This window comes from Apteryx mantelli, chromosome 16 (assembly GCF_036417845.1).
Source record: "Apteryx mantelli isolate bAptMan1 chromosome 16, bAptMan1.hap1, whole genome shotgun sequence".
NCBI classification, from domain to species: domain Eukaryota; kingdom Metazoa; phylum Chordata; class Aves; order Apterygiformes; family Apterygidae; genus Apteryx; species Apteryx mantelli.
The window spans coordinates 7,355,699-7,364,637 of record NC_089993.1 but is presented as its reverse complement, the minus strand read 5'-3'; positions in this window follow the sequence as shown (position 1 = coordinate 7,364,637).

Sequence of the window (8,939 nt, the reverse complement as noted above, 5' to 3'; positions counted from 1 at the left end):
TGAAAAGCAAACAAACAACCAGAAAAACCCTGAAGAGAGATTTTCCCCATCTCAGTATATTAGAAGAGGGATTACTGCTGACAGCAACTTGAGAGAAGAAAAAATAAAGGACAGTGAAGGGGTAAGTAGTTTGCAGCACTCAATCAGTATGCAGCATCAGACTCCCAATTTGCGAAAGCACTGCTGTAGGAGGCATTCCAGCATTGCTGAGAGCCACTTTGCTCCCAATGACTGTAGCTACTGCAGATGCAGGGTAACGACTTTTGCAGTTGTTGAAAGACATCCTCAAATGAAATCAGAGCAGGTTGAAACTTTGTTTTCCCCCTCGTTGTTTGGTAGGACAGGACACACATCAAGTGGAATCCACTTCTATGTGTTTTTGTTAGACAGGCAAACGCACGCCCTCGGCTGGGACACAGCTAGCCCAAATTATCTTTCTCTCACTTGGTGTGTAGAACAGTTTCCAGAGAAAAGCACAATAGCTTAAATTGTGTTGTTGGCTACATCTCTGAGCAGCCCCCTGCAAATCAGTCCACACGGCACCATGGCTCAGGCACAGCCCTTTCCTTCCTCCTTACTGCAGCCCCAGCAGCAGCAGTGCGATGCCCTCTCCTGCGGAGCTGCATTAGCCAGCACTTGGTGGGAAGCAGGCTCACATGGAGTTGGAGCTCTTGCCACTGCCGGTCCACCTGCTCTTGATCAAAAGAAGAGGTCACATGGCTGTATTTTTAAAACAAACTTAGTGCTACAAACAGGCCCTGGGAATGTTTTAATTTCCTTGCACAGGAATAGAGTAGATCCTGTTGACCTCTAGGAAGGAGCCAATAGCCACTATATTAACACAGTTGTTTAAAGTAATCTGCTTCTGAATTTCCATTAAGACAGTATAAAGTAAGCTTAAAGGATAGTCTCCCGACAAGTTTACTTGCTGCAGACTCAATTACAGACCTACTAAAAATGACCAAGTCTTGAAAGCACCTCAGCTGTAAAACAGCAGACGAAAGCATGCAATGAACACCACCCACTGCAGACAGATGCTGGGCATCAGTATGCTTTTAAGTTGATAAAATACAGGCAGAATATACACCCAGACCCTGTAGTCCATACCCTCCCCGCGCCGGCTGTATTGTGGCATGAACTGAACCCCAGGTCACTTGATTCCTCTCTGCGCCTTTCTGCCCCAGTGGGTTTAACAAGTGTGTGCTTCTGGTACCAATCCCAAGTGACTGCTACAGCATCCCTTCAACCTTGAAATGTCTGCTTAAAACGCTGCTCTTCCTCTAAGCAAAATCATTTTGATCAGACTCTGTCCTCTCTTTTCCTCATCTCTCCCTAAACTGAAATGTGAAACATTTAAAACAATAAAACCCACTGTACTGGAAAGTTGCACTGTTTATTTTCTGTACGCCGCATGCGAGTGTACAGCAGACCTTTAAGAATTCGAAATTCATTCTGACCTTCTTTGTCAGTTATTTACTTTGGGCCTTGAGGAAATGCTTAGCTTAAATGGCCTTTTTCCCTTTCAGAAATCTAATCTTCCAGAAAAATTCCACTGGACAGCAGGTTTTGTAATGGAATTACTGTAGTTAATTCCTATCACAGCAGTTCCTTAATGAAAGGCTGGAAGAAAGTCAACAGGTACTGTATTCTGAAAAAGGTGCTGTAAATACGGATGTCTTAGTTCAGAAGGGTGTGTCATCACCCCATCAAGATAATTAATGGTCTCTGGAGTCAGGCAATTAAATGTTGCAATAATAATCTATATGATATCTCCTTTTGTTTCCCAATTAAAACTTTTCAGGCTAATTAAAAACATGGTTGTGTCATGCAGTGTGGTGGTTTCCAACCAGTGCACTAAAATAATGGGTCTCAGTCAGAGAAGATAAACGCTTGAAAAAAAATTACCCGTTTAACACCATTTTATGTCAACGTTGATATATGAAGTTTCGCTTCACAGAGTGGTGGAAAACATCTTTTCTTTATGGTAACCCTGCAGTAGCTTTCATAAGAACTGAGAGCCTCTTTTCTTATTTCTTTTCAGGGAAACCTTTATCATTAAAGTCCTGTAACGAGGAGCCACGTGCTTGGGTTTCACAGAACAAATGAGCCCAAAGTTATGTCAATTATATGAAATAGGAGAAAAAGATTAATTAAAACTTTTCAGGCACCTCTTCAATATTTTTGCTGATGTGCTTGCTATCAGCAGAGTTCTGTCTTCCATCTGGCAGCTTTAACAATACAACACTTTTAGACTGTTCTTAAGGTAATTATGTCAAATATACTGAAAATGATGGGCGGCAATTGGTATTAGTTTCAGATTAATCTCTGCACATTCTGGCATTCCAGTTGTGCTTTCAGAGACTGAAGTGACTTTTTCAGAGACTGAAGTGGTGCTGGTCAATAAGATTTTCCATTTCTCGTTGGCTTTTCTGCCCTGCTAATTGGGATTACACAGGTACTCCGGTTCCCATTTAGTATTACAGCACAGATGGGGCAGAATTCCATGTACGCTCTTTAAACCATTTATGCACCCGCCTTTCTTTCTCTCTTGTGGAGGAATCAATGGGGCAGAATGGAGTATTATGCCCTGGTCTCTGGGATGGGCACAGAAGCATGGGACCCATTTCCACTGCCCTCACAGGGCTCTCGTGGCCCTTCCTGTCTTTAGGATCAAGTTCAGAATAATTGTTCTTAGACTTAATCTCCTCTTTGCCCACTGCAAAGCTTTGGGGCTTCAGTAGTCCTCAAGAAACATCACTGAAGTGCAGAGAAATCACATTACTCTACAGCTGTATGCTGGATGACTTCCATCTCCATTTCCACCCCTGGTCTTGCTATATAATTAGTGGTACCTAATTACTGTAAGGACCTTTGTATCTCTAACCAAATGAACGTGTGTAATTCTTTCTATTTTTCTATTTAAAAAAAAAAGGGGGAGGAGGGTTGCTATCACACATGTAAATAAGCTGCCAATTGCCAATAACCTGGCCAATTACTGGAAACGTGTCCTCATCTCTGCTGCGCTCCCAGCCTGTGGGAGCTTTGTCGCCGTTTAAAGATTTCTTACACCTAATTTCTGTCCACTCTGCAGTTTGTCCTCTGGCTCCCTAGCTATTGAGTGCATTCAAGAGTAGCACTGTGCTGCTGAAGCTGATAGCAAAAGTCCCCAGGTGCATCACTAGCAGGGTCAACCTCTGCTACTCTTCTCCCTGCAAAACTCCCCTCCTCACAGGCCTTCTTCTCATTTGTCAGGCTTCCTAAATTTTACCATCCTGAAAAGATGATATTCAATATATTTAGGAATTTTCATCAGTGCTGCTGCTAAGGAAAACAAAAATAACACCACATCTGGACAGTATTTTCCTATGTCAACTTTTCTAAGAAAATCAATTTTTGCCATGTGTTCAAATAATTTGCCATAGGCAAAACATCAATTTTCAAAGGAATACAAATTCAGACAAATGCATTTTTTCTTGCTTCAGAAATAAGATCTTGATAAAGGAGTCTGACTAGAATTACCCATATGATTCTTGGTTTGGGCTTTTGTGTGCGTGCATAGCACCAAGTTTCTGAGTCACACTGAATTAAATCAGGTTTTTGTTACTTAGATCAGTGATATGAAGCAAGATCAGTTATTACCAACTGCAGTGCAACGGGCAACTTCAGCCTATATTCCTTTTATCCCATTGCACAGCTCTAATACAATACATGTCTCTTGTAGAAAGAAGAAAATGAAAAATGGAGGACTTGGTAGAAGGCAGCTAGATGGATTCATTGGAAATGTCAGTCTTTTCTTTTAATTGATAACTGTAGTAGATTAAAGAGACAAACTTTACCTTTGGGTCTTTCAGACAGACCCATGTTCATATATAATTTTACTCCTGAATCTCTGAAGAAGAACCAGGTTCACTTCTAATATTTGACTCTGTATGAGGAAACGAAGTACAAATTTATTGACCTGATCAATTCTTTTTATTTCTATACGTGTTACTATTAAGTCTCAGTTCTGAATTCATTTTATTGTGTGAGAAGGCTAGCCTTCATTTAAAAGAGAAAAAAAGGCAGCTTTCTAGCTCGCAGCATTACAGATAAAAGATGCAAAACGGAATCCTGAATAATCAACTACAGGGATAAAAATACAATTTTAATGATCTCATAAATTTGGAAGTCTTAATTCTGTTTATTGACTGCTTTGGGTTAAGCAATGCAGTATTAATGAACAGTGTATCAAGTTCTAGATAAACTTTTAAGTCAAGAAGACTTTGTAAACCTACACAAAAACAACCGATACATTTGTGAAAAAGTGGAATGGGGACATTTGTACTGCTGTCTCCTTCCTGGAGGGACTCACATGTCTTACAACTAAATCGTGCTCTCTCTAAAAGCTATGTTCAGCTTGAAAAACTCATGGCCTGCTCACAGGCAGCTCATGAAAACAAAATTTGGTTAAATCGGAAAATAGTTGCTTGCTGCAAATATTTCACTCAGCTCTGACTGTGAGCTAATTATTACCAAGTCTGAACAAGAATCAAATCCCACAGAAATCAGGGGAAGTTTTTGTTAACCGGTGGGAATGGGGTTTGGTCAAATCCTAAATTTTGTTGTTATATAATGCACCTGACACATTGCCCAGTACCCACTTCGAAATGTAAGGTCTGCAAACAAAGGTACCATTGAAAATGAAGGTACTTTGCAACTAAACTGATAAGCTATACACCTGGTCCTCAAAAACACAAGTATCTAACTTCCTCAAAAGGAGAATTAAACAAAACTTTCTGAGAAAATAAAACATCCTTAACTACCTTTTCTAAAAGTCACACTGAAAACATGCGTAGGAAGGTTACTTGCAAGTATAGCATTTCTGAGTAAAAGGCCAGCCCTGGGGCAAAATTATCCTTCCAGCTCTGCTGGCTGGGACCCGAGAGGAAGGCTCTGTGCTGCTGATGTCCGCGGACTAGCGGGCATCACAACCTGCCCTTCGGCTCCACATGCAACACTCGGCCTCAGGTCTGCTTTTTCTTTTTTAAATTTAAATGGCAAACTGTCTCTGATTCATTGCCACTTCCCAGATTTCATATCCAAAGATGGCTTTATATTCCTCCTTCTAGCCAGAAAGCGATACACAGACAAGCTTGTCAGGTCCTCAGGAAGGAGATGTCACTGTGGAAATGGCACACAGCACACTTCACTAGGAAAAATCTCTTGTGCTGCTGATGACTAACTGATCCAAAGCTTCATAGATAGGGAGGTATGATCACGTTTATAAATAAAAAAGGGATCCCTAACCTACTGTATTCCCTGTTTATGCCTGTTTTTCTGAAACATTTATTATGTCTTGATTGCGAACTGTTGCCCATGATGTGTTTATGAAAACAGATTATCCTGGGGCTCCAGAACTGGTTCAGAGGATAAGGGACTGACCAAGTACCTCAGGTGGAGTCAATAGAGGGTTTGTTGATGTGGATAACTGGTTAAAATGGACTGAAGTGTAACCTTCAAGTAGGATTCATGAATTAAATCTGTCCATTCACCTAAATTTAGAGGTTGCTTTCAATACATTGATGAGATCTTTGGAAAGTCAAGGATTTCTTGCTTAATACGTAGGCAAATGAAACTGCCAGCTGTACTGATGTTACCAGCCCTGGATCAAGAGGAAAGTCTTGAAGGATAAACAAAGCGGGTTTGTCCACTGCAGTCATTATTTACACAAACTCAGGCATATCTTGCTGCAGATGTCAATTTAGTTCGTGTTTTGAAGGTCATTGCTGTAGCCTAAAAGATAGAGATTTACAATACGTTTAGAGAAAAGCCGAGAATTTGGATCAGAAGGTTACTCAGGGGAAACTCTCTTGCCTATATCCTCACTTCCAACTAATAATTCCTAGTGCTAATCAATCACTAAATTGAAAGCCTAGGAGTGATACTATTTGAAACTTTTGCTTCCTATGCAGTTCTGATTCTTACTACAGTTGTAAAAAAGAAGATAAGATAAAGTTTTCTATTTATGTAATACACCTTTCATCAAAGGATCTTTACTTGTTTATTACGGACACTGATTACCTCTGCTTACCATATTATCATGAACCAACTGACTTGCAGTAACCATAAATGTGCTCTTAAACCATAAAAAATGTGATGTAAAGTACAAAAGTTTTAACCTCTTTCACCACGTAAGCCAGCGAGGTTCACCTCATTTGTGAGGGCTAAGCATATATACACACAATTGATGATGGCACAGGTTATAATTCATTTAGTGGGTTCACCCCTTGTTTGAGTCCTTAAATTCATGCACTAATGGGTAAACAGAGGTATCAGAAAGAGATATGCACAATTCATCCAAAGTCTTATATAGCAGATCAGTCATAAAACTGGACATGGGGGGTGTCATGAGGTCAAGGCACTTCACTAGGAATAGTTTCACCTTCTGCTAGTCCCAGTTTGAGAAGCATTGGGATGGTTTGGTTTGGGAAGGAAGAACCGCAACCTACCTGCACACACAGCACACACCTGCAATTTTATGGTCAGCCACAGATTTTTAAAGCAATGAAATAATAAGGAGAGAGAACAGGACAAGTAATTTTGAACACGAGACTCTTCTGGGATTCAAAGCTGTAATTTTTTTATCTCCTTCCTAAAATGTTAATTCAAGTGTGCAACTAAGTAAGTGCCAAATAACTTGTAAAACTTTTGGTAACATCACATTGACAGAAAAGAAATATTGCAGAATGTGCTTCATTCCCTTTGATCTATGATTTATTGATGTACAGTATGAAATATTCATTAAAACAGACTGCTGTTTCTCATTGATTTGTCATGTTTTTAATTCATATTTTAACACATTAATAAAACTGACACTATTAATTATTTTTTGAAATACCAAATATATTTGAGATGTAAAACTGGCATGGGTTATGTTTGATATTAAAATAGCAGGAGGAATTAGTTCAAGCAAAATACGATCTACATGTGCTTGTAATGATGCTATATATTCTATAGCCCCAAACAACTCCCTGGTTCCCATCACTACTTTGAAACAACTTTAAATTAGAAATGTAATCTTCACTTAGAAGCAGTTGTAACATTAAGCTCATGCTGCTTTGGCATTTCATGCAAATACATATGTTCGTCAGTCTTTGCTTTGGATGTAACACATAAATATATTGGAGGGCACAGAAATGTGTTTTTCCTGAAATGATTCCTGATCGTCTTTGGCAGTGTTTCTTTTCTTAGCAGCAGTTTGGTTTTACAATCCACAAGGCGGTTCTGTTCTGCCACCCCATCTGCTGTGTACCAATAACTGGAAGACTTACTCATTTTTAAGGGCAATGTAGTCTGTCTTATAAAAGGCAGACTGATAATTACAGCTTGCAACTTAGAGGAGGGCATGTTGAAATGAGCCTGTGAAAAATGAAAGTTCATATATTGGTCAAGAAAACACGACTGAGGTACATTCATTCCTGTCATCCAAACATTTGGTCCTCAGAGCCGAACTGTAAAGTGTTGCTCAAAATCAAAATGACCAGCTTTCATGATTATATTATTAGACTTGTGGTATTTGAGATTTGTCTCTAGGTCCACCGGTTAATCTCCAAAGGCAAGCTCATTTGGATAATTCTACTTGTCAAGATATTATTTTTTGGGAACTGAAAGAGGGTTCATTCGTTTGTTTTAAACATTTACAATTTCAAATAAATAAATTACTTTAAATAGTACATGATATGAACACTCAGAAAACGGTTCTCGCTTTTCAGCAAAATTTTTAAGAGCCTACAGCTGTGGAGAAACGTTGGCAATTAGGACAGAGCCAGGCCACTCAAATGGCTCAGCAGCCAGCAAGCATAACCTACTCCCCCCACTTTATTATTGCTGGGCAAAATTACGTAATTAAAATAATTACAATCTTACGGGCTTCACTGGAGCCAGATTTGTGCATTTTCTGCAATGTGAGACCAGCAGAGCTGTGTACGACAGCAGCGAAGCAGCAACATGAGCGGCTGGACACACAGGGGGTTTAGTGCAGTCTCCCACCGCGGCAGGCCCTGCAATACGCCGTGTTTCTCGGTTCGCTGGCCTGGACCTAGCGGCCCAGTTTTACAGTGACACCGCGTCCCGGTGCTGCGGGTCCGAGCAACCCGCGCGGCCTGGGCGCAGCAGGGCCTCGGGGAGATTTCAGCCTCCTGCTGCACACGGGCAGCTCCTTTCGCCACACCTCTGCCGTCTAAGGGCAGGCGGAGAAGCATTAAATCTGTCCAGGCACAACACTAGAATCGGAGATCTGAATTTAAGCAACCTGAATTTTAAGGTAATGAATTTTTAAAAAAACACCCAAACTTATCAATTAACGAAAAACAACAAGGAGAGATTGTGTCAGTAATGAGGAAACTACCATAGCCCGTGCGCAAGATAGTGAAGAAAGATGCAGAGCTGAAGTCCAAAAGTTATCTTTTGCTTCATTAGAGAAACTACAAAATATTAGATTTAATCAAAACACAGAATTGACTCTAAATTCCTGAAAAAGTGAACCCTTAAACCTGAAGAGAGACCCACTAAGATAGCAGTTTACAGGGATGGGGAAGAAAAATAGCCTTCCCCAGGAGCTGGGGCCCACAGAGCAAGCTGTGGCCACTCAGGCGCCCTTTCCTATGTGCACCCACCTCTCCGGTCCGCCCATCTCTCCACTGCTGCTGGCACGATGCCCTGTGGAGGCAACTCCGAGGGATGACTAACCCTGCATGGCCTCAACTGCCGGCACGCCAGGTGGTTTCCTCTATTTTGACAGGCTCTTTTGGAAGAGACGCATCCAAAACAAATTAAGGAATTGGAAGCTCATCTAGATATCACTGCAAGATTTATAGCCAGGTCATTAGCATGTCTCTCGCACGGTGGAAAGGCAACAAATGGAAGAGCTTGCCTGGAGATTTGAGAAAGACTGAACCTGC